We start from the raw sequence: 26,633 nt of genomic DNA on the forward strand, positions 1-26,633 counted from the left end.
TAAAACACCACATCTTTTAAAAGGGCTTCATCTTTAATATTTAGGCTTTAGATTTCTATGTAAAGATTATTAATGAGAAGCAAGTTATCAGTCTTTGATTTGTCATCTCCCAAATTAATTAAATTACTCAACAAAAGCACAGAAAAAGACAAAAACCAACAAAAGCATTGAAAACTAAGGAGGTAGAAAAATTCAGTCACTAGCCAAAGCATAAGGAAAACAACCACTAAATCTTACATCAGTGTATCTAGACTGACAAATATTGGTGGTCTAAAATTAGTTCTCCATTGAAGAAAAAATGCAGAAGAGCTAGCTTAGATATGGTGAATAGACTTTCTTCCTCCTGTATCACTTGCCCATAAGTTTGTAGCAGCCATCCATCTATTCAGAGAGGTCCTGAAGTAGCTAAAACTGCCTCATTTTCAGAAGCACAAAGGTCATTTGCATGCACATGGACAAACATACACACACACACACACACACACACACACACATTCTCTCTCTCTCTTTCTCGTGTGCTCTCTGTCTACATCCAGAACAATTTTCATCATACAACATGGTGATGAGGGTCATAGAAGTAGAGTACACAGGGGATTACAGTTTTTCTTGATACTATTATGTAGTAAAAGAACAATAATATCTTGACTATGACATAAACTATTTTCCTTATAGAAAAAAAACAGCAAACAAGCAAGTAAATATGAACAGGGAACACAGGATACACTTATTCTCTCAGTTCAATATAGCGGTGCCTTTTGGTGGCTATATTACTCACTACCTATGTGACTTTCAGAAACTTATTTCACCTTTCTGAGCCTCAGTTTCTTCCATAAAATTGAATAAAATGACTCCTAGTCTTATGTAAATAATCAGAAATGCACACAAAATTACTTTGTAACAAATCTGGCACATATGAAGTACATAATAATATGATTTTCCTTCTTGTGAAATACATTGACTATATTTGCAGCAAGGCTATTTATATAGTATGGGCTGGGCCTATATTTCTGGAACTTTCATTCAATAATCCTATCTCCAGGAATCTAATTAAGGGTATAATCATATTTTATAATCTTTTAATCCAAATAGATGTCTCCTGCAACATTATTCTAAATAGTGAAAATGTAAATAATTTAAATATACAAAAACTAGATTAATATGATGAGCTATCACAAGGCCAATGAGGTAGAGAACTTGCCTGCTATGTGTGAGGCCCTGGGTTCAATCCATAGCACCACAAAAAAAGAAAGAAAATATTATTAGAAGAGTAAGATAATATTTTATAGATGTATTATAATCATCTGGAAAGAAAAATCATAAAATGTTAATATTTGCTTTGAGCAGTAGAAAGTAGAGTCAACATATTTAGTTAATATACTCTACTGTAGTGTTTACATTTTCTAAAAGAAATGTATATATTGCAACAAAACTTTATTGAAAATAAATATATGAGCCAGGCATGGTGGCCCATACCTATAATTCCAGGAACTTTGGTGGCAGAGGCAGGAGGAGCTGAAAGCCAGCATCAGTAAAAGCAGGGTGCTAAGCAACTCAGTGAGACCCTGTCTCTAAATAAAATACAGAATAGGGCTGGAGACATGGCTCAGTGATCAAGTGCCCCTGAGTTCAATCCCTGATACCCCCAAAAAAACCTAAAACAAAAACATAAATGTATGACAGTACCAAATATTTGTTTTAGTGTGATTTTACTATTATTTTTGATAACTGTATTATTCTGCTAGGGTTGCCATAGGAAATTAACACAGGTTAAGTGACTTAAACAACAGAAATTTGTTTACTTGTAGCTCTAGAATGTGGATCAAGTCCAGAGACAGGTATTAGCAAGACTGGTTTCTTCTGAGAATTTTCTTCACTTATATACAGCACTGGAAATCCCTGTGTCTTCACAATGTCTTCCCTCTGTAACTGCATGTGTCTGTGTCTAAATTTTCTCTTCTTCCAAAGACAATAGTTATATTGGATTAGGGTCCACCCAGTGATCTCATTTTAATCTAATTGTTACTTTTATAAATGCAACCTCTAAACATTCACATTTTGAGGTACTAGGGATAAGGATCTGAATGTAAGAATGTGGTGGAATACAATCCAGACCCTTGCTAGATTCTTTTTAACCAATTGACCTCTTTTTTCACTTTATAAAGAAGTCAAGCTGGGTGTGGTGTCACATGCCTGTAATCCCAGCTACTTAAGAGGCTGAGGCAGAAAGATTACAAGTTTGCCAATTTACCAATTGTCTCAAAATAATAATAATAATAATAATAATAATAATAATAATAATAATAGTGATAATAATGGAATGGGCATGTAGCTCAGAGGTAAAGCCTCCCAGATTCAATCCCTAGTACCAAAAAATAAATAAATACAAGTTTTTAAAAAATTAAAAATAATTAAAGGCCTGGGGATGTAGTTCAGTGGTAGAGTGTTTCTGGGTTCAATCTCTTGAATAACGTAATATCACATAAACAATAAAACAACATAATAAAACGTAGTATAGCAAAATGGAACAAAACAAAACATAAGCAATGCACAACAAAACAACATGACATGACAAAATGTAATGTAATATAACATAAAAATAAGACTAATTTGAGGATGTAGCTTGGTAGCACAACACCTCTGGGTTCAACCATTAGAACTATAAATGAAAAAAGGAGAGATAAACCATCATCAGCAAAGTAGAGATAAAATAATTTACTGGAGTCTCTGGAGTCAACTGATTTGCTTTTTTATCTCAATTCTGTCACTGAGTATCTGTGTGAGCTTGGTTAATGTAGACAGCCTCAGTTTGCTGCTCTGGTGCCATGGGGGGTGATAATGTCTCTATCATAGGATTCTTGTATATATTCAGATAAAATCTATATATAACCATTATATTATAAAGTCTAATCAAAGTAAAAAGTAAACATTTTGCTCCCTTTTACTGCTCTTCTATTTTTTTTGAGAACTGCTTCAATATCCTCAATTATTCAACGTAAACATATTCATTCTTTCTCACTGCCTCTTTTCCCTAAAACAAAACCCTCTCCACATGTTTTCAATTTCACTAATGACTGCTCTTTTAGTAGTAGACTCCATTAGGATGAACTTGAATTCATATCCCAGACTTTTTAATCATTAGCTATGTGACCTTAGGGTAATTAACCTTTCTGATCTAGGTTTCTAATTTATACAAAGAAGGCTGTAGTCCCTAACTCATAGGGTTTTTGTGCATGGAACTGTGTCCCACAGTAGTAAACTTTGTTGAATTTATATTGGTAAATGATAATAAATGAACGTTTATTGAACATTTACTATGTATTACGCAGTTTGCTAAATATTTTACCAATTTTATTTTATTGAATTTTCATAAGAAACATATCAGCAAATCAATAAATTCTCCATCTTTTACCTAAGCTAATGCAACATGGCCTTCTTCAGCTTATAGCTAAAGAACCCTTAGTAATATTGTAGTTGAACACTTTATTTTACCATTCTGACAGGAATATAATTTACAATAAAACATCCACCAAGAAAAGTGTAATATTTTGATACATATTTCATTCCCATTTTGAATCCAATGCCATAAAAGTATTTTTTTTGTAAGAATGAAAAACACTGTAATTGATATATGGTCCCCAAACCACCTATAGCCATACATATAATGCTATCACTTCTAATAAGAGAATACAAAGCACCCTGAATTGACAGATCAAAATCAAAGATTGAAAGTTAAGAATGGTGTGGACAGAGTAAAGCATTATTTATACATGGAAAAATGAGTTATATCCATTTCTTTTCCCCTCTCACTCACACTTTCTCTCTTACACACACACACACAATTGTTCTTTCATTATTGTTATACATTTTAATGTTTTCTGTATATTTTGTAGCTTCTGGTTTTTTCCATTAAAATACTCAAATTTACCTTCCTGCTATGATTCATTCCAATACCAAATATGTGGTATAAAGATAGCAGATCATATTGCCCGGCATGGTGGCACACACCTGTAATCCCAGCAGTATGGGAGGCCGAGGCAGGAGGACTGCAAGTTCAAATAAGCAAGACCCTAAGCAATTTAGTGAAACCCTGTCTCACAATAAAAAAATAAAAATAAAAAAGTGTGGGGGATATGGCTCAGTGGTTAAGTAAAAGTGACTTGGGTTCAATCCCTCATACAAAAAAGTAGACCATATTAAATAAAAATTTATAATTAATCTCATTTTAAATAAGAAGAGGTATAATTCCCATTATAATGTGAGTGGTTTCAAACTCCCATTTGAATCTTCTATGGGGTCCTGTTAATTTAAACACCAAAGCTGCTACCTTAGATATTACATACCTCCCAAATGAAATTTTGTTGGCAGAATTACTTCTCATTTCTCCATGCACTGGGTAACTTTTTGAGGACTAAAGTTGACCACAGGTGAAAATCAAAGGCAATAATGCATATTTTATGTGTACACTATGAAGATGAAATGAGTTGTACATAAGGGAACTAGCATTTTACCCAACAAATTGTATGTACTCAAAAAGTGTAGATGTTATTATTTCTATCCCCTCCCATAAGCACTTAACAGAACTCCTTTTACATAGTAGGTGTTGAATATATGTTTGAATAAATGAATAAATACTTTACCCTATTTATTCATATTCTCATAATTTCATGTTCTCTTCCTCCCTCTCTATTGTGGTCTACAATTGGCTCATAGCAGTTTACAACAGCTGAGTTTGGGGCACTTCTCAATTCTGTGTTTAATATTATCACATTAGTAGCTTGAAATTGGTTATGGTGAGAGTATATACACCACAGAAATCATCAAATGCTACAAATCAGAACTTTTTCACCTTCTCCCAAATCATTTTATCAGCATATCACTGTCTTATCCCTGACTTAGAGCAATGTGACAAAATAGGAAGACACAGGAATTTATATAGAGGTGACTTTGGATATCCATTAAATTATAAGAGTCATTGGTGTGAAAACTATTAGCTTTATATAATTAGAAAATATCTTAACAATAACAAAACATATACAAAAGATACATGTTAATTTATGCTGGACCAATTAACCTATACAGTCTAGAAAGAAATAAAGATCATTTAAAGTTAAAGCAAATGTTGTGATAGGTATGGCTTTTCCTTAGGAGGCTACATGTGTAATCTAGAGCTACATGTGGAGAAGTGACATGGTATTTTGGCCTGAGGCACTGTGGCTATTAAATGGAAATGTAGTCTTTCTTGATTGAATTCACTAGTCCAGATATAATGACTCTGAAAGCTTTTATGGCAGCATAGTACAATGGAAAGTACCCTGGACTATATGTAAGGAAACATTGCTCCTTAATTTTAAATCTGCCAGTTGCTAGTCAGGTGTCAAAGCAGATCACAAACAAAATGGGATACAAAATGGGATTTTTATGTCCCTGATAGGGCTCTTGTATGTATCGAACATAATGATATATTGAAATATTTTATAAACCTCAGCATGTTTTTTAATTATTAATATGTTGATGAAATTGTGAATGCTTGAGTTTTTATTCATTTTTTTCTAAAAGATTAAGTATCTGCCAAATGAATTTCCCCCCTCAACAGGGGGAGGGTTATAAAATTGGGTATTGACTAATAAATTTATTAAATAATTATATGCATCATAAATATAAACTATACTCAAGTCATGCCTATATTCTTCATTAATCATAGTAACCTACAGAAATCTCAGGATCTCTTTCTCTTCTGCTTCAAGACGAGAGAAATTATTCTTCAACTATGGTAATGTTGAAAGGGAAGTGCAAAGGTGATTATTTGTTGTAAGAAATTCTCAGTCCTCCCTTACATTGTGATTTTCTAGTCACATTTATTGCAGGTTTCATCAGATTTTAAAAGAACCACAGACTTATTGGAGTGCTAACTGTCAATTCCATTTGTCTCTATTGTATAAATGCAGTCTCTACTTTCTCATAGTTTCTCATCTAAAATGAGCACCAGTGATTTAGAACAGCCAGACAAACACTGAAACAGCGCATAAAGGAAGGAAGTATAGTTGATGTGTCAGTATAAAGAGAAACAAGATAAGCAACAGACCTGGAAACAACAAAAGGACTTTTTTCATCTAGGTTTTACATTACCTGAGAGCCTGACTTCTGGTTTAATTCCCAGTTCTGTTACTGGCACAACACACCGCCTTGGGCAAATCACTTAACCTCCTTGTGTGCCTGACTCTCTGTGAAGAGAATGAAGCAAAGGCACAGCTTAATGTTTATGCAACACTCAGGGTTCCTGGAAGCATAATACCATAGTGTACTGGTGGTAGATATAAGAAAACATACTTTGAAAACTGTAGCTGCAATTTTAAAGATTCCCAGTGTTCACAAGAAAGCATCATATTTGAAGTCTGATACATAGTTACATGTCCTACCCTTCTAAAGCAAACAGTGAAATTGATATTGTGATACCAACCTAAATAAGTCACCTACTTCTATTCAAGGATACTGACATTTGCCTTCTGTCAATATTTCTTTCAATAGCATGTAAGAGCTTCTTCCATTTATGTGCAGAAAAGGTCTGAAAGTTCTTTCAGGGTCCTGATACAGCATAAATGAACTTAGTCCTCCCCTGGTAGACCTAACTTGACTGACCCTGGCCACTGCAGAACATAATAAATACTGGCCATTTAGGAATACACATTAAGTATCAATAAAAATAACTGTTATTTACTGAGTGACTACAATATGCCAGCTCTTTATAGAGATTCTTATGCAATGTTAGAATGATCTTGCCAAGCATGGTGGTACAGTGGCTCAGCAGGCTGAAGTGGGAAGATCACAAGTTCAAGGTCAGCCTCAGCAATTTAATGAGACCCTAAGCAACTTAGTGAGACCCCATCTCAAAATAAAAACATAAATATATAAAAGGGCTGAGGATGTAGCTCAATGGTAAAGTGTCTCTGGGTACAAACCTCAACACCCCCAAAAAATTCAAGTTAGTGTTATCTTTATTTATAATTGAAAACCTTAAGGCTCAGAGAAGTGAAGTTGACAAAGACCAAATAACTCATAAATAAGAGACCAAGATTTATATTAAAACTTAATCCTATTAGATACCAAAATCCAGGCTCCTAGCTAGTATATCATACTGTGTACATTCTGTTCCCATACCATTTCATTTTCAGGTTCTGCCCAGGTGTGATTGGATTCCCTGATATCTCAAATTACTTACACAGAAGTAATTATGATCACAATAAAGAATATTCAGTATAACCCCTTAATAGGCAAGTCTTTAAAGACCTTTTGCTAGCATCAAAATTTTGGAATATACTTCTTTGACGTTAGGATGATATAGTATCTCCTATGGCCAATTTTTCACAAAATAGAGAATTTGGAGGGGAATTTTGTACTCTTTGGACAAGTTTCTTTCAACTAATTTTTTTAGTGATATGAATAAAAATATTGCCACTGGAACCCTTTTCATAGAGGGAGCTATATTTGTCCAAAAGAAATTTATTGACATGTTGAGACAGAATTGTGGCTTATATATGTTTTTCACGGTAAAGATACCTGGGAGAAAGAGCAAGTAAAGGCTGGAATGGAGTCTACAAGTAGCTTGTCAGCTCTGCATTCTGGTACAAAGTTGCCAAATCCTGGATAAAGCTATGCCTTTAGACTTTGATTTTACAGAAAGATGCTAGTGAGTTTTCAAGCCTACACTCTAAAGGTTAAACAAACTTTTCTAATGCATGCAGGGATATTCTATAGGATAGATGAAAATTGTTTCTTCTTTCTTCAATTTGGCTACCTTTTTATTCCTCATCCTTTATATTTTTTTTAATATATATTTCAGACATTTAGGTAAATGATTTGTAAATGCTGTCTCATTTGATCTTTATACCAACCTGTGATTATCTCCACCTTACTGTAATGTGCTCAAAACAACCCAATTTTTAGTGGCAGATTCAGTATTTGAACACAGCTTTGTCTGACTTCAGGGATTATGCTTTTATCTTTAAGGTTACACAGACTCATTAATATCATAATGTTGGTGTTGTTCATAAAGTAAATATCTCTAGATATTGACAAAGTAAAAGGTGAAAATACAAAAATTTTATTGTTAGGTTAGTTTTACATTTTTGTGGCATGCAGTTAATTTTCCCATTTGCACATTTGCTCATTTGTATTGAATCAATATTGTTTTGACTCTCCCATGAACCAAGTCACTAAATAAAATTTCCCTGCTTGTTCATATAAGATAATTTCTGTACAAATTTTCCTGAGAAAATTTTAATACTAAGAATAGATGCCTGGCACATACATCCCAGCAACTTGGGAGGTTGAGGCAAGAGGATAGCAAGTTCAGCGTCAGCCTCAGCAACAGCAAGGTGCTAAGAAACTCAATGAGACCTTGTCTCTAAATAAAATATAAAAAAAGGGCTGGGAATGTGGCTCAGTGGTTGAGTGCCCCTGAGTTCAATCCCTGGTTACCCCCAGCCACTAATTTGGAATACAGTGTACATTCTGTTCCGACCCATCTGTAAAACGTTCCTGTGCTAGGCCTGTTAAAAATGTGAAATGTATTATCAAGCAGCATAAATATGAAGTATCAAACTATTTAAAAAAGACATCTGAAATACATATGCCTGTCAAAAGAAATAATCTTTCATTTTATTATAAAGTGAAAAAAACTGTCTAAGGATATATATATATATATATATATATATATATATATATATATATATATATATCCACATTTCTCATCTAAAATCTTTTTTCTTTTTTACTTATACTAACAGTGTTGCACCGTAGCATATAATGAACATCTTTTGAATTTGCCTGCTCAGCAATCTCTTCTTCCTTCTTTTAATAATGGCACCTGACTTTCCTGTGAAGAAGCACCTTCCTTTCAACTATCAGAATCCGTATATATTGAGTGGGTTGACACTCATCATTTAAAAATTTGAAATTTATTCAAACCCAAACATGGGCCTAAGATCTGGCCTACACCTAAACAATTTGAGTAGGTCATTCCACTGGCCACAGTGATTGATTCAGTGATTGATAGACACATGAATTCAACCATGCTGATGCGAGTGTACACTGGTCTTTTTCCTGGAATCATTAGGAAAGTAGTATTTGCTTATTTTTTCAATTTAAGTTTTTTTAGCAGTAAAGACATAAATCTAGAGTTGCATATTACTATATTTATTTACATGATAGAGAGGGTCCTACTGATGATAAAGCAATCATATATGAAGAAAAAGGACACATTCCTGATGACATTAGTTGAAGCCCTCAATCCTGTCATCTATGACATCAATTAACCCCTTGAAGTTCTTGTTTATGAAACCATGTACATTCCTTTCTGTTTACTCTATGTCATCCAGTCACATGCCACTAAGAACACCTTGAAAAACATACACATTCACTTTTCCCAGTAGACTTCTGTTCCCAGTCCACATTTAGTAAATGACTTTTGGTGAAATTTTTACTTCTCTGTTTGATGATGAATGATCAATATGATATAATTATCACTTTCATCAGCAAAAATCATTTTAATTTAGAAGGGTGATTTAAAGAGATAATTTAGTTTTTTTTTGCTGTCATAAGTTAGCATCATACTCTTAACAATCCCAGAAAGGCAATGCTGAACACTTATCATCATCAGGGTCCTCAAAGAAGAAGGTAGTACTGCTTTTCCTTAAGTTGTCTTAGTCTGATTTTTAGCCTATGATCTTTGAAACTGAATGTAGGCTGACTAAGCATGGCAGTTTACAATTTCCATCCTGATTCAAACACTGTCTATTAGGCATAGCACTTGACAATGCAAAACCATCTGTCCCAGTAACTTGATGAATTTGCTTCATGAATTCATATATAAATGTCCCTACACATAAAATAGCAAAATTGTGTCTTACATAATCTTGTTCATTTAGTGGAAATAAGAGAACTATAAGCCACATACTAGAAAAGCCTAATTTAGAAGATTATCCTAATGGCATATATCAAAGAAAAATCAGTTGAATTTCCCCCAAATGCAGCAAAAACAACAGTTTCTCAAATGTTTCAAAGTTTCTTTTTTATCCACAGGACAAAGAATTATAGGGAGTAAATGACAAATGCATGTCAAGATTCAGATTTTGCCAATATGAGCGATGTTTATTTCCTTTAGTCTAGGCCAAGTACTCTCAAAAGAATTCTCCCTTGGGGATGAATGCTACACTCTCATAAGTGATAACTTGGGAGTACTACCATGTACAAAATGTGTTCACTCTTTCTCATACTATTTTACTCATTTCCAACAATTTTGAATCAGTCTGGACTTTTATTATACTTTCAACATGAAGTAATTGTCATGTTTATACTTTTCTCCCTTTTCATTCCATTTAGATGTCTGTGTCCTTTTCCCTATCTGCTGCTTCATTTATCTCAATCTCGGTCTAAATTTTTATTCAGCCACTTTATCCTCATTAGGAATTATCCAAAATGTAAGAATTACCCAAATTATTATAATCTATTCTTTATGATAAATATCACCCACTTGTGATAGTATCAATGTTGTTGTTGTCGTATTGTTTTTATGATGCTGTGGATTAAACCCAGGGTCTTGCTTATGCTAGACAAGTGCTCTACCACTGAATTACTCTAAGACATATAAAGTTGGTTTTAATCACACACCCTAACTTCCTAGGGAGAATCAAGGGTCTACCCTCAACTCTACAGACAACACAAATTCAAGTTCTCTCTTCTTTCCCCTTTCTGTTTTTCCTTATCTGTCTCTCTGCTTCCCTCATTTCCTCTCACTCTACCTATTGTTTTCTCTTCCCAAGAAGAATAATTTTCTCACAGATTATACTGGTAAGAATCACTTTCAAGAGATACTTATATAAAGCCTGACAAATAATGACTTATATGTAAGAATTTATTTTACTAACATAAAAAGGAATCTATAAGTAAATAGTCCAAGGATGATGTCTACTATGTCAATTTCCTTCTGTTTCTCTGCCTTATCAAATGAAAGAAGGAAGAAAACTTGTTGGACTAAATAGTGACTATGCATTTAATTATTTAGAATTTGCAAAGGACAAAGGAGAAAATGCTTGCTATAGCTAAGTCTCTTTCTTTTGTCAGAAAAACAATAGTTGTCCTTGAGGCCTTGCAGAGTAAACTTCTACTTATATCTTATTTGTCAGAATAAAGTTATATGGCATGCCCAGTAGCAAGGGGGTGTGATAAATGGAGTTTTCCTTCCTTTAGGCACATTGCCACACCCTTCTCTCAAAATTAAGTCTGATAATAAGGAATAAAAAGACAAGGATATTAGGTAAGCAATTAACATCAATGCATACAAAGATTTATTAGAAAAAGTAGCATAGGCCTCTAAAACACACAAGAAGGGTGTTATTTAGTTTTCTACTATTGATCAGTTGACACTGTTGCTTTGGACCTATGGCAGGACAGCACATCATTGCAGGGAAAACACAGTGGTGCAAAGTGCTTATTACCTCATGGCTGAGAAGAGAAAGAGAAAAAGAGGAAGTGGCCAGGGTCCCACTGGTCCCTTCAAGGGCATGTCTCCAAGGACTTAAATCTCCCACTAGGTTTTAAGAGATGGATCTCTTAAAGTAAGAGATTAGCCAAATAAAAGAATATCACTTTTACTAGGAAAAGAACATGTCTTGTCAACAAATTGGAAAAGTAAAATTTTTTCTGTCTTGAATCTCTCCTTTTTAAATTTTTTTCCTCTTAACTCTTCATCCCCATTCTTTTTAAGAGCAAAGATACAATCAGATATCACTTAGACATCGAATAATGCTGTCCTTGACTTAATATTAATTAAGTTAGTCTATTAAGACTAACTTAAAATCTGGTGAAAGTAAGCATTAATGGGCAGTTTATCCTAGATATTAAGGAAGAAAGGCATGTCTTTCTAATCATACCTCTAGAATGTCAAGTGAGACCCAAGTAGGGACAATGAGAAAAAGAAGAATGTCTTGAATTAGGCTGAGAGCTGAATGGATAAACAAGAGAGGATCTCAGGTTTATGTGTTCTCTATCTCATCAATCCAGATAAAACAAGACTGATATTTAAGGCTACAGCCACTGGCCTATGTTATTCTGGTATATAATACTCTGAACAACTTGGTGGACTAAATAGTGACTATGTGTGTAATTATTTAGAATTTGCAGTTTTAGGTCTCTCATGTAAACCACTTTTAACATAACTACCAAAGGGAACTCTAAGAAGAGGTGATGAACTATTACTCAATGTTGTGTTGCTTATTTCAAGTTAATTTATAAATAGTACAGACATTTTGTTTAACATTCTCTAATTTGTCCATAAATAGCCATTAGCAACATGGGGCTACTTTAACTGGAAAGATGCAGAGGATGTGGTATAAAGAAAAGAGAGCATTCTAAGCACTGAAAACAGTTTTACAAAGGGTCCACATAGTATTGCACTCCTGTTATTCCAGTGACTTAGGAGGCTGAGTCAGAAGAATTGCACGTTTAAGGCCAGCCTGGGCAAATTAGACCCTTTCTCAAAGTAAAAAAATAATAATAATAAAAAAATAAAAAGAGCTGGAGATGTGGCTCAGTGATAGAATTCCCCTGGTATAATCTTCAATACTGCAAAAAAAAAAAAAAGGAAATGGGAAAGTAAAAAAAAAAGGTGTACACCTGGTTTTGTATGGTTTTTGTACCTGATTTAACCATGAAAATATGAAAAGTGTTAAAATATTTAATTAGCCAAACATATTTCCCCCATACTGGGGATCAAACCCAGGGCCTTGCAAGTGCTCTTCCACTGAGTTAAATCCTCTCCCATTTTTGTAACTTGTATTTTTGAGACAGGGTCTCTCTAAGTGAGGAAGGCGAGCCTTGAACTTGAAAACTTCCTGCCTCAGCCTCCTGAGTAGCTAAGATTACACGTGTGTATCAACACACCTAGTTATATTTCCTTACATTAACATGCATGAAACTCTAAGCATTCTTACTGAAATGATGTGATGGCTTTAATCAAAAGTGGTGAGGTTGAGAATTAAAAAAAAAAAGAAATGTCATACACCAGTCCAAAATCCAAAGCATCATTACTCATGTGCAGTAAAATAACTCCTATAATAGCTCCAGTGCTACCTGAAGCAGCCCACAAATCTGTAGGCACTACATGAAATCAAAAGAGGTTACATCCCTGGTATTTTCTATTTTCATTAAAGTGACTAAGGATAGCATCTTCCTTGAAAACTAATGCTCTCAGCTTATGACAATTTATGGTCTGGTATTAATTGACTGTTTTTATAGTTGACCTTTCAAATATTTTGCATTTAGAATGGCCATTTCACCTGTTCCCCATAGGTTACTAAGAGTAGGCACTCAGGGAAAACTGGAATGGATGTGCTATATTAAAACACTGAAAAGGTCAAGGTTTTAGTTGTTGATATTTTCCACAGAATATAATTCTCACATATTTTAATGGATGATAAAACAGAGTGATTAATGCTAAAGGCCTAATAATAATTATTATGACCACTGTTTTAAAATATGAACAATCCATTTTTCTGACAAAAGAGCACTAAGAACATAATGTAAAACAATGGTAGGGGGCTCTTAATGGTGTCTTAATGGCCTCCAGCCTTTCATACCTATAATAGCAAAGTAAACTAGTGTTATAGATTTATAGAATATTTTTTGAGAAGGCATTTTTCATTTTTATCAATTCACTCTAAATTCTCTGAAGTAAAATAACAATATGGCAGATTTCAGTGTTTTGACAAACTTCACTGTAGAATAACATGTCAGTAGGATTAATTAATTCATTTATTAAACAGATATATTAATAAACCATGTGTAGAACATTGTGCTCAGTAATTTGGGGTAGCGAGTGTGAGATATTGGTAACATCCCTGTGTAGTACAAAGGAGGAGAAGGATGAGGTGGCAGATGGCTGCATGCACAGGGTTGTTAATGGCATTACACAGACTTGGCTGTGGCACAGCTCAGACCTTAATCAGCCTAAGTCCTCCTTACTCCTCCAGCCAAAAATGTTTTAGCCACTTTTTCTATCAACACAGTGCCAAAATACCGATGAAATACAGAACATACACAAGACAAAGCACTCCAGCAGATAGAACCATGGTTGAACTGCCATTCCCAGGTAAATGACTAAAGTGAAATCTCCTGTTAATCATAGCATTTTTGATGAAAGCAAAACCTCAGGTCAAAGTAATTTGATGAAGATGTTATTTAAGGAAAGGTTCATGCAAATTCATTAGTAGAAACTGAGATTAGAAACCTTGATGCAAGAACATAACAATCCTAACAAGGCTAGAATTGAAAGGAAAGTGAGAAAGCAAGAGACAGGTGAGCAAGAAATGAAGGAAAGAGATCAGGAAGAGATCAATACAAAGGTTTATTTGTCAAAGATGACAAATAAAGGCCATCCCTCTATATGGTGGAAAGAGGCACCCAAGGTATTCAGGTCAGCTTTTGTGGCATAAGGGTTTGGAGTTGTAGTTATGGTGTTATGGGTGTTTGCATCAGAGCTAGCCGGGTGGAAACAGCATGGGATTGGCTTAGGTCAGTGGCACTATGAGACTTTCCAGAATCAAGGGGTTGTGTCTTACTGGGATTGGCTTAGGGTTATGGTACCATGGGGTAGGTCACTAATGGGAGTGAGGGGAGTTCAGGTTAAGTGGAAATTCAGGAAAGTAAAACTTATCTCATAAGATGGTGGTTAACATTTAAGATGGCTGCTCAGATGTTAAATCAAGACCCTATAAGAATGGCATGGAACTCAGTAAAAATCAACAGTTCCTTGAAAAAAAAAAAGAACTCAGACACAACCATACTAAAGCTATTGCATATATTACATACCCAGGCATCTCAAAAAATATTTAGTGTGGAAAACTGTATATATTTATAGTAGCAAAACTCAAGTAAAATATTCAAAATGATGTATTTTCTTAAAAAATATATGCACATGTACTATTGGTATAAAGAATGGAGGACCAAATAATATGCATAAAGGCAGTCAAACTCAACTAAACCATTAATTTTCCTTTAAAAATCATGCATGTTTTTGGTGTGCCTATAATAATGAGTTGGCTTAATCTCCCTGAATATTATAAAACAGATTTTGGTTCCCAGGACAAACAAAATGTGGTAAGAAGTATCCCTTGCAGACTCTGTCATTTTAGGGTTAAGATTTATCTGAGTGTGCTAGACATTAAATGAGGCTTTATGAAAAAACTCTTTGAAATGTTTTGTGCCTACCATCAGGCCAAGTGGTATACTTCTAGGAATTTGTCCCACAAAAAATCCTGCATACATATATGATTATATTAACATACATATTTACATGATTTTCTAATATTGTTTGTAATAGAAATAGATTGGAAACCATGTGCATGTACTTTACTAAGAAATAGTTAAAAGGAAATAAATCATTATGCTGAAGAGATATCTACACTCACGTCTTCATCATAACACTATTCACAGTAATTAAGATATAGAATCAAACTATGTATCCATCAACAGGTAAATATATAAATAAAAATATGGTATCTACACACAATTAACTACTACTACTTAGCCTTTAAAAAGAAGGAAATTCAGTCATTTATAGTAACATGGATGAAACTGAAAAATATGTTAAGTAAAATAAACCAGGTATGGAAAGACAAATGTTCCATCTCATATGTGGAATCTAAAAAAAAATTAATCTCATAGAAACAGAGAGTAGAACAGTGGTTACCAGGAGCTATGAAAGAGAGGCAAGGATTGGGGACATGTTGGCTAAAGGTTACAAGGATCCAGTTAGATAGGAGGAATATGTTCTAGAGACCTATTTTAAAGCATGATGTCTGTATTAAATAATACTCTGTATTGTACATGTGCAATTTGACAAGAGAGTAGATTTTAAATATTCTCATCACAAAAATTAAGTGTGTGGGATGATGGATATATTAGCTTGCTTTAATCATTACATAATATATACATGTATAAAACTTAACATAATATACCATAAATGATTTTTCATGTTAATTTTAAAAAATTAAAGCAAGTAGTTCATGTATGGTCTATCCATAGTTTTGGATATCACATTTTAAAAATAATTTAGTTGCTCTATATTTACTAATATAATTAGATGCTCAAGGTAAATTACTAAGTGGAATCCAAAGTACTAGGTAGAAGAACAATAAATGTATACTCCTAGGCCAATGACAGAGAATCTCTATTATATGTACGTATATAATAGTCTCAAGTGAGAGGAAGAAAAAGAGAAGGATATCAGGAGGGACATAAACCAAACCACAAATGGCAATTACTTGTAGAAAGGAACTTAGGATAGGAGGGGGAGATGACAGATGACTGTGCATATTATTTATTTTTTAAAAGAATCATGCATTATTTTTATAATTAAGATTTTTAATCAACCAAAAATATTTTATAACTGTTTTGATACTGATTACTTTTTATAGGGTTTCCTCCTTGGTCTCTTGGGAAGTATATGCCCATATGGGTATCTGTGGACATACATGTTTATATATGTTTACATATTTTTACACATAGCTTTAATTCAGTTACCCTATGAAAGTGCAGATAAATACATGAAATGGGCTGGGGCTGTAGCTCAGTGGTGGAGTACCTGCCTCACATGTGTGAGGCATTGGCTTCAATCCTTAGTACCACATAAAAATAAATAAATAAAGATATTTAAAATAAATAAATAAATAGATATATACATGAAAAATTGCTCAGGGTAAAACCAGGAAAAGAATAAATTCTTCATAAATGTTCTTATTTAGTGAGATAAAACAGAGAATTCATTCTTTTACTTTCCCAAGTAGCATAATAACCTGCAATACTCAAATATTCATTCTATCACATAAATAAAAATAAAGTTTCTTTTTTTGTTAAGAAGGTATTTTATTGAATTTTCAATGGACCCCTTAGAGTTATTGATGAGGATATGCTTACATATTTATTATATTTCAGGAATTTAGAGGGGTCCATTTACTCCTTTAAGCAAAACAGCACATGAAAATTATTTCTCATAATGATGCTTTACCCTCTTCAGGAAAAAAAAAAATCTTCTTACTATTCTGACTGTCTCACATAGTTATAAATCTTCTGAACAAATGTCTTTGGGATTCTCAGTTCTTTTCCTAGGTTGTGAATATAGTAACTGATGTAATATTAATGGTCTTAACCAAGATTAAGTTGAATCATTTGCCTGGTGCATGTCATCATTAGGCCAGTAGCATTCTTTGTTACTATCAATTTTCTGTAGTTGTATTATCAGCACTAATTGAAACAAAATGTTTAAGAGTAGGTGAGATTTATTTTTAGTTTTTTTAGTTTTAGAGACTTACATGAACATATTAGTAAAATTCATGGTTTAAAACACCTATTTTTACTAAAAGACTTGTAATTATCTGTTTTGACACTTGTGAGTATCCTTCTCCAACTACAAAACTGCTGCCATTTCTGGGCTTTCTGATCTACCAGTTTTTCTTCCTTTATTGACTCACTTCTGTTTATCTGTTGAAACCATTACACATAAATATGAAGGTGTATTTAAACATAATAGGTGAGCAATATCATTGAGACAAATTTTACTTTTAGGGAATAAAATTACTTAACTAATATATATCACATTATAGAAACAGTAGCTATCATTCAATTACACAGAACATCACTATTTTTTCTTTCTTTTTTCAAGGCTAAAAATAAGAGGAGGAATAAAACTTGAGAGTCCAATTCTGGGCAAAATTTTGGCATATATATTGGTTTATCTGCATATGAATATTTTATCATTCCCTTTTCTTAGTACATTGTGCAAACACCAAATAAGTTTACTGCTCTGAATTGCTATAATATATTCTAAGCTATTATGTGAAAGATCCATATAACCAGTACAGTGGGAGGAACAGTATGTCTAGTCTGAAAGCCATTTGCCTACATACTGTTTCATTTTGTTCAGAGGCACCAAAGCAGGGATAATGATGTAGAAGAACATGAATTTTTCTGGTTACATTTGCACATTTATTGCAGGTAGTTCAGATTTTTCAATTTGTAGAGGATTTCTATAGTATGTTTATTTCTGAGAGGGATGTTTATATGAAAAACTTTCCCTTGATGAATTTACTTGTTGGAATGAATCTTTCAGAAAAGGCAATGATTAGAAAGCCAAAAGCATGGCTTTAATTACAAATAACAGCATTCAAAAGGGGTGAGCTGGAAGAAGGAATGGCAAACATGGGAGAGGAGGAACTTGTACTTCCAAACATACGTACAACCAGGGACTGATGTAGGCCATCACAAATGTCCTTCATTGCTGACCCTCTGACCTCTCATTCTTTTTGGAGCATATCTAGCATGTCTTTAATGCACAAAGCAGATTTTCTTATTTTCTTCACAGCAAAAATATCTACATTCAGGGTATAGGAAAAGAAGCAAATTAACACAAAGGACTATTTGTAAAGGGAGCAATCATACCCCTTACCTAGTAGACCAAGTAGAAAAGGAATGCAGATTTCCTTTGTTTTACCCTCATGGCAACTATTTCAACAACAGTAGATAGATTTTGCTTAAAATGTGCTTGCTAGTTTTTGTTCCATGGCTTAAATATGTTGTAGAATGGTTACATTTTGAAAAATACACATTCTAATTTGGTCTATCCTTTAGTTGCTTGAAGTCTTTCTTGCTTTAAAATGGATGACATTTTGAAAATGCAGAAACTCCCTACAAGCATAGAACTGTGCTTTTGGTAGGTTGCTATGTTTTGTTTGTTTTTTTTTTAAGTAATTTAAATGTATAAGTTATTGGAAAGTAGAGGACAAGTGTTGAACTGGATGACCTTAAATTTCAATTCTGTTATTTTCTCACATCATTTTCCCCTTATAATCAGAAGTCAGTTTACAGATTTCTCAGAAAACCAACAGATGGCAGCAGAGAATTGCAGACTGGCCCAGATATTTTATTTGCACAAGTAATTATCCCCAAGCAGCAATTAAATGTCTAAAGGCAGAACTGTCATTTTTAAGCTTAGCAACCTTAGAAAATCTTTAAAGTTTTTTTTTTTTTTCCAGAGGAAAATTAATAATAAAAAAGTCTCTTTGCCCTTTAAGCATCAAGCCCAGCTTTGCTTTTGTAGTCAGAATTTCCTTTCTGTGCATATATGTAAGATTTACCAAAAATTAGTATCATACTGATGGACTCTTTTCTCTATTTGCCAATTGAAACAACAACCAAAACATGCAAGATTTCAATAATCCTCACATTTCCATTTGAGGCAAAACTTCAAAGAAGGCCCGCAATGGGAGTTAGTTTTCAGTTAGTTTTCCTAAAGCTAAGAAAAACTATATTTGCCAGAAGGTTCAAATTACACTGCAACACTGGGAAATCTAACTTCAGGCACAAAACGATTACTGATATTTTTAATATACTAAAAGATTAACTCCATAGAATAAAAATTAGAAAAAATTAATTTCCATTACATTTCAAATTTTCATCTCAATTTATTGTACTCAATGCATCTCAGCTGAAATTTGGAAATAAAACACCTCCAAAATACCCTGATATATTTCAAGTCAACTCTGAAAGGAGAACTTAGTCATTAGTTTCCAGTACTACTTCATGTCAGAAAATATATTACAAGTTGTTCTTAATTGTTAAAAAAATGGATTATCCAAGTATTTTGCTGGCTTTCTTTACCATCCTACCACCTATCAGATGAATATTTTACTACTAAAATATCAGAAGGTATTTGTCTTACCTTCCTGATAGGAATTCACTACTTTCTATGATTTACCTTTGTAACCTATATTTCTCTTAACAAGTTCATCAGATTTCTTTACATTTCTGTCCTCTACTCCAAAACTGTGAGTTACGTGAAGAACTATCTTTTTTGTGTCTCCATATTGCTAGTACCATGCACATTGTTGAAGCTCAGAAACGATGGAGTGATACTCTGGTCAAGCAACCTGGCAAATTTTCAACACCATTGATACGGCCGGTTATCAGTGACGAGTCTTGCTTCCCCACATGTTGAAGTTTGAACATTAGAGAAGCACACCGAGGCAAGCATATGAAGCAGGATTTATTTAAAAAGGGGTAACATAGACGTCTCCCGCGAGGGAGGAGGGGGCCATAGCTGGTATCCCAAGAAAAAAGGTATTCTGCCCTTTTTATGTGTCCCAGGCTTCCTTTGTTCTCCTGCCTTTTCCCCCTTATCTTTCTCCTTCCTGCATACATTTTACTAGGCTCAGGAATGCTGGTGGGAGGGCCAAAGGGTGGGAAACTCAAGGGCTGAATGGGGAAGGGCAGGGTGGAGTAGACTAGGACACATCAACAACCTCCTGGCTCCCTGTAGGGAGGGGAAATTCTTGAGACGGGTTACCTTGACAACAGGGTGGAGCAGGGGCAGGTTCTTGATAAGATCCCTCAGGGGACAGTCTCCAGCTTCCCAGACTTGCTCAAAATTGTCCTCCTAGATCCGACCTGACTGGATTTACCTACACTGACTGCCTAATTCTGGCTTCATTATTATGGAATGTTTATTATATTTAAAACATATCACCAGAAGTTTTGGGAAGATGCAAAAGAAATAGAAATTATCTCTGACCTACAGATGATACTGGTTTTTAAAATATAGGCTTACCTGAGGAAAGCTGCAAAAGTCAATCTAGGTAGAAATGAATATAATGCAAATAAATATGCCAAGTTGAGAGCTGCAACATATTTAGAGTAAGCCTGCCATTGGAGCCAAATTCAAAGATCAAGGCCACAGTTTACATTTTGGTTGACAGGTGGTAGTTTAAGCCTTTTTAAGGGATGAAATCTCTGAAGTGTTAAAAGATCAGAGATTAGACCCTGAAGAGTGCTCACATTTAAAGGGCAAAGAAAGAAAAAAGGCTGGCAAACAAGAATGTTCCAGACTGAGAAATAGAACAAGACAATGATATCCTAGAAGTGAAGGGAAGCATTTTTAAAGAAGGTGTGGTAACAGAGAAGAGAAATAGTGAAGATTAACTGGAAAAAAAGAAAAAATAAATAATAATGAATAAAGAAGTACAATTGGCGAGCAGCTTTTGGAGATTTGTGAAGACAAAGTAGCTACTTAGAAGAGAGATATTGTAAAGATTTTTTAAAACTTGTTTTTTTGTTTATTTTCAGAGGAAATTTGGTTTCCTGGTTTTTCTGATTTGCTTACAATACAGTAACAAAACAAGCAAAAGTAAATATTTTTAACTTTTTTTGCAGTATCCAATAAGGAGAAACAATATCACAATGTCTATTCCCCTCTGACCTCCAAGTTTTTCAAGTTCCAAGTTTTTCAAGTTCCTTTCAGCTAAAATTCTAAGGAAGTCATTTTTTTTCCCTCACATCTTGTGACTGCCAACTTACAATGCTACCACCATACAGTACAGTAGCCTGTACTACTGTGCTGGTCCACCTCCTTCTAAGGCTAACAGGCCTAATCTGTGCATCTAAGTGCATATTCACCACAACACAGTACTTACTTCCCACTTCTGCTTCTCTCAATGTGGTATTTTAGCTTGCATGTTCACTGCAAATATTTTAGTAAAGACAATCCTTTAGATTTTTTTTTCCTTTTTGTAACATTCCATCTCTGTGAAAATTGGGGCATGAATGTGTGGGAGTTGGGTTAGAGGACAATCAGAGGGCAGATGCTATGCTTCATTCAAAATCCTTTTGGTTTCTCTCAATGGGTAATTCTCCTCAAATACATAAATGGTTAAGTCCTTGAGGTTTTGTTTATTGGAGGACTACTTCTTTCTTATAAATCCCTCTTCTCATAGCTCATTTAAGTAAATCCCTGGTGGTCATCCCATTGTTTCTGAAAGACATAGATGTGTCTTTGTCCTAGACTGAATACTACTTTATCTATTAAGCTGAGCTAACAACCACAGCATTACCTACAATTAAAAGGCTTCACATTCATTCTTCTAATCTCTCTTTCATTGATTTTGAGTAGAAATTTCATATGTATAATAAATCAGAAACATGGCATGGAAATTTACAAGGCAGAATTTTGCTGATGCATCTGAGAATGGGTTGTTTATAAAATTATATTAAAGTAAATTTGTCATTATATGTTACTAAAATTGCCAAAATGAAGGCTTTTAGTAGAAACCCTCAGGACTCATTTGCTAGAACAAAATAAAAATTATTTAAAATGTTACTGTACATTTTTATACAGGACAAAGAAAACCCTAGGGGCTGGGGTTGTGGCCTTGCACATGTGAGGCACTGGGTTTGATCCTCAGCACCACATATAAATAAATAAAGGTATTGTGTCCATTTACAACTAAAAACAATTTTAAAAAAAGAAAAAGAAAGCCCTATAAATACTTTTAAAGAAAAATGTTTTATTAGAGATGGAAATACAGAAGAAACAACAACTTGTTTTCCAAAGAAAGGGCTTACTAAATGTAAAAGGAACAAGAACAAGAAACATATTAGGCCTTGTTTTGAAATGGTATCTCTTTCAGCTACTCAATAAATATGAATAAGTGAATTTCTGCATGAATTAATTAATTAACAAAAGTGTGGTTGAAATGTTGACCTGGAAGTATGTAATGGATAGCTTTTTGTTGTTACTTGCTCTTTTCATTCTGGAAAAGCATTTCTCTTCATGTGAGAGAAACTGTTCCTCCCTTTTCCTAAATGGTTCTAGTGTGTGTGCAAATAATTAAACCATCCTTCTTGTTTGAAGCTTGAGTGTGTGAGAACAGGGTGGAAATTTGGGGGCAGACATGTGAAACTGTAGCTGAGAAGAGAAAACTAGGCAGAAGACATTCATCGATACACAAAGGGTAGTTGAAGCCATGTATGTGGAAGTGATCACTCAGGCAGAACTAGTAAAATGAAGGAGAAGAACCAAGTGTGGCACTACAATATTAAGACAGTAGTGTAAGGGTAAAAGAAATTGAAGTTAAAGCGTAAAAGTTAAAGGGTAAAAGACCGGGTGTTGTAAAGTTTCTAAGCTGCAAGGTCTGAGTTAAAATGTAAAGGATTAGGTATTGTTAGGTTTCTATGCTACCTGCAAAACCTGAAATTTCTGTAGCTGTTGAGACAATGCTTGGAACTGCCCAGTAAATATTTCCCCTGACTATTTGGTTGTTTAATAAGGGCTCTGTGTGGTCGCACGTAGGCATTGCAGGGCCTGGACCAATCAGTTTAAATGTAACCCCCTCCTTAGGAATGACCTATCACTCCAGCCTGACCTGTTCCCGCCAATGAATGAACTAATCATGTTTAGGAGTTGTTGTTCAATTTTCCCGCGCCTCATGATGATTTGTTCTGATGTATACAAAGCCCTCCGCCCTCCCCAAAAAGTGTACTTAAGCAGTGCTCAGCCCCTGCTCGGGGTTCTGGGCTGCTTTCCCTTCTTGAGTGGGCATGGAGCCCCAGCATGCTGGTTCAATAAATCCCCCTTCTGCCAATTGTATGAGTGGTCACTTGGTGGTCTCTTTCTCTGACGTTTCGCGGGACCCTTACAGTAGTAAGACAAGTCCTGCTAAGCTTGTTGTTAAAACATGACTACATCCTTTCAAGTCACAATGAAAGCAAGTTTGTCAAGTATCTTTTGTAACATATAAAAATACAGATTAATTGATTGTATGGGATAACCTTCAACACAAAGGCATTATAACACAATGGTTAAGAACACAGACTCAGAAGCCAGATTGCCTGAACCCACCTTATTTTTACCCCTTAGTAACCGTGTACCCTTGGGCAGATTACTTAGAGTCTCTGTGCATCATATTCCTCAGCATAACATGACTAACTAAAGTGGTCATGAAAGTTAAATAATATTTTTGAAATACCCAGAACAGTGTCTTTCACACATAATAAATATGTTACCACAGTACTAAGCACTAAATGCAGAATTATATATTAATAAAATACTAAAGAAAAGTAAATGATAATAAATAAAAGAAAATTTTTGTGAATTAAGTTTTCAACTCAACTATATACTTTTTTCTCTAAAATGTCAAGTTTTATTAACATTAAAAATTTTGCAGGCAGGCCTGGCTTGTGAGCACTTTCAATACTTATCAAAAATATAATTAATTCACTTTATATGATTTCACGTATATTTCAAATGACAGTAATTTTCATTAAAGTTCCTATCATAAAATATTCTTTAATACCCAAATTTTCAATATAGTTACATTTGTTAATATTTCTGAACTGAAATCTGTATACCTTTCTAAAATATCTCTCCAATAAATATGATTGATTGTTTCTACTCTGGCTCATCAATTTTTATTCATGCTGTGTTGCAATTGTAAAGCATGGGTTATAATAAGTTGCTGCAAAGTAAAACAAGCACAGATGTCATTTAGAGAAGGGAATAGTTAAATCCATATATGAAAAGACACCCTCTATGAAATGTAATAATTTTCTTTTCTGCAAATGCGTAGTATTTATATTCAATCCTTCTATTTGTTTTTGTTATTATAAGCAAAAGGCCTTACCTGACATTTCATTTATGCAAAAGTCTAGGAATTTTTGAAATCATTTATTGCTTGGACTCATGTTGTCAAGAACAAATATTATGCAGGAAGACATTTTGAAAGCTTTGTGAGTAGCTTGAGAAACATTTGGTAAACATGTAATGGATGACAAGAAAGTTATTTTTTAAAATTTTCCTAATGAAATAGTTTTAAGAAAAATATATCTGATAACTGAGAAGAAAATTAGTGAAATACTTTCACTGAAGTTCTGATAGGAGCAAGCAATTCCAAATAAATTGATGTAGCTGAAAAGTTGTCATTTCAAAATCTATGTTGACTTTCTTATGTCATTAAAATCCTTATTTCAAACCCATTTTCCATGTAAAGTTTTGAACATTTCTCTTTCACAAAGGGTATAACATGTGGAGTGTCAACAATATGTTCTCTCCCAGGATAAATGTTTTATAAACATAATTTAGTGAAAGATATATGAACATTTAAAATACAGCAAATTTCAAATCCAATCTCACTTTCATGTTAAGATAAAGGTGCACTGTGCAAAAATGTTGAAAAAAGCTTTACATTCAAAAACTTCCCAGAAATAAAGGCAAATTAAAATTACATAATGTAGAACATAGTTTCTATGTTTTCTTAATAGTTATTAGGAAATTACTATTTTTATAATTTATCTCAATGACTTTTAGAAAATAATAAAAATTAAAACCAATTTGTTAGGCTCAGTTATTATCTCATGTCTTTCCTCTACTATAAAAAGCGACAAATTATGTATGTGCTTATATTGACACTTCTTTCTCTATATACCCTATGATTTTTAGTTCCATTTAAAATCTTACCTCCTGTTCCAGTAGACAGTGTCCTCCACTTTTTTAATTAATTTTAATTTTATTTTTTTTATTTTTGCATTACTGGGGATTGAACTCAGGGCCTCACACATGTTAGACAAGCTCTCAACCACTGAGCTACACTTTCACAACTCTACTGAAACCATTAATCTGATGTCCAAAATAAATGGTCTCTTCTTATTTATCTCCCTATTTAAGTCTTTTCATTGACATTTGATCCTGTTGACTTTACTCTCTTATAAAAACTGTCTTTCCTTGGCATCCATAATACCACTCAGTCCTGGCTTTCCTTATCCCTTTGAAACAGATTTACTGCTTTCCTTACTTCATTATTTCTCTTACTGACTCTCTTAAGTGTTGTAACTTCCCAAGTTTTCAATCCCAGACCTCTTCACTCCTAATTCAATACAGTCTATCTGGTCATACTTACCCATAATTAAAACTGTAACTATCATCTATGTACCAATGGTCCCTAAATCTCTGGCCTCTGCATTAATCTGCAATACTCAAGACTAGAATCTGCCAATTCTAACTAGAAAGACAACTCTGTCTAATAAGCACCTGTAAATAAGAAAGTCTAAAACCAAACACAAGTATCTTTTGTTAAAAAATATTCTTTATTCCATATCTTAATGATACCACCATCCATTCAGTAACCCAATTTAGAAACCTCTAAATTAGTCTTTATTTTTCATTCTTTTCTTCACAACACATTAGTTATTTGCATATATGCATTTCCTAAATAACAGAGACCACTTTTTATTCATCTTCTTCTTTCGCTCCAGGTTAGTTCAATCATCACAGTAGGTTTCTATTAAATGTTTATTGGACTGAATTGTTGAAATTTTAAATATCTGTTCAAAATAATGAGAACTGATTCTCTAATGACTGAGCAATATTTAAAAGTGCATTATATCTTAGTGAAATATAATATAGAGCAAAGCAGAAATGTTTTGAAAGAGTAAAAGAAATTGAAGTTAAAGTGTAAAAGACCGGGTATTGTAAAGTTTCTAAGCTGCAAAGCCTGAGTTAAAATGTAAAGGACCAGGTATTGTTAAGTTCCTATGCTACACGCAAAACCTGAAATTCCTGTAGCTGTTAGGACAATTCCCGGGACTGCCCAGTAGATACTCCCCCTGACCATTTAGTTATTTAATAACCTGGACAATAACCTGGACCCTGTGCAGCTTGGCATGTAGGCATCTCAGGGCCCAAACCAATCAGTTTGAATGTATCCCCCTCCTAGGACTGCCCTATCACTCCCGCCTGACCTGTTCCTGCCAATGAATGT

The sequence above is a fragment of the Marmota flaviventris genome, chromosome X (genome assembly GCF_047511675.1).
Source record: "Marmota flaviventris isolate mMarFla1 chromosome X, mMarFla1.hap1, whole genome shotgun sequence".
NCBI lineage: Eukaryota > Metazoa > Chordata > Mammalia > Rodentia > Sciuridae > Marmota > Marmota flaviventris.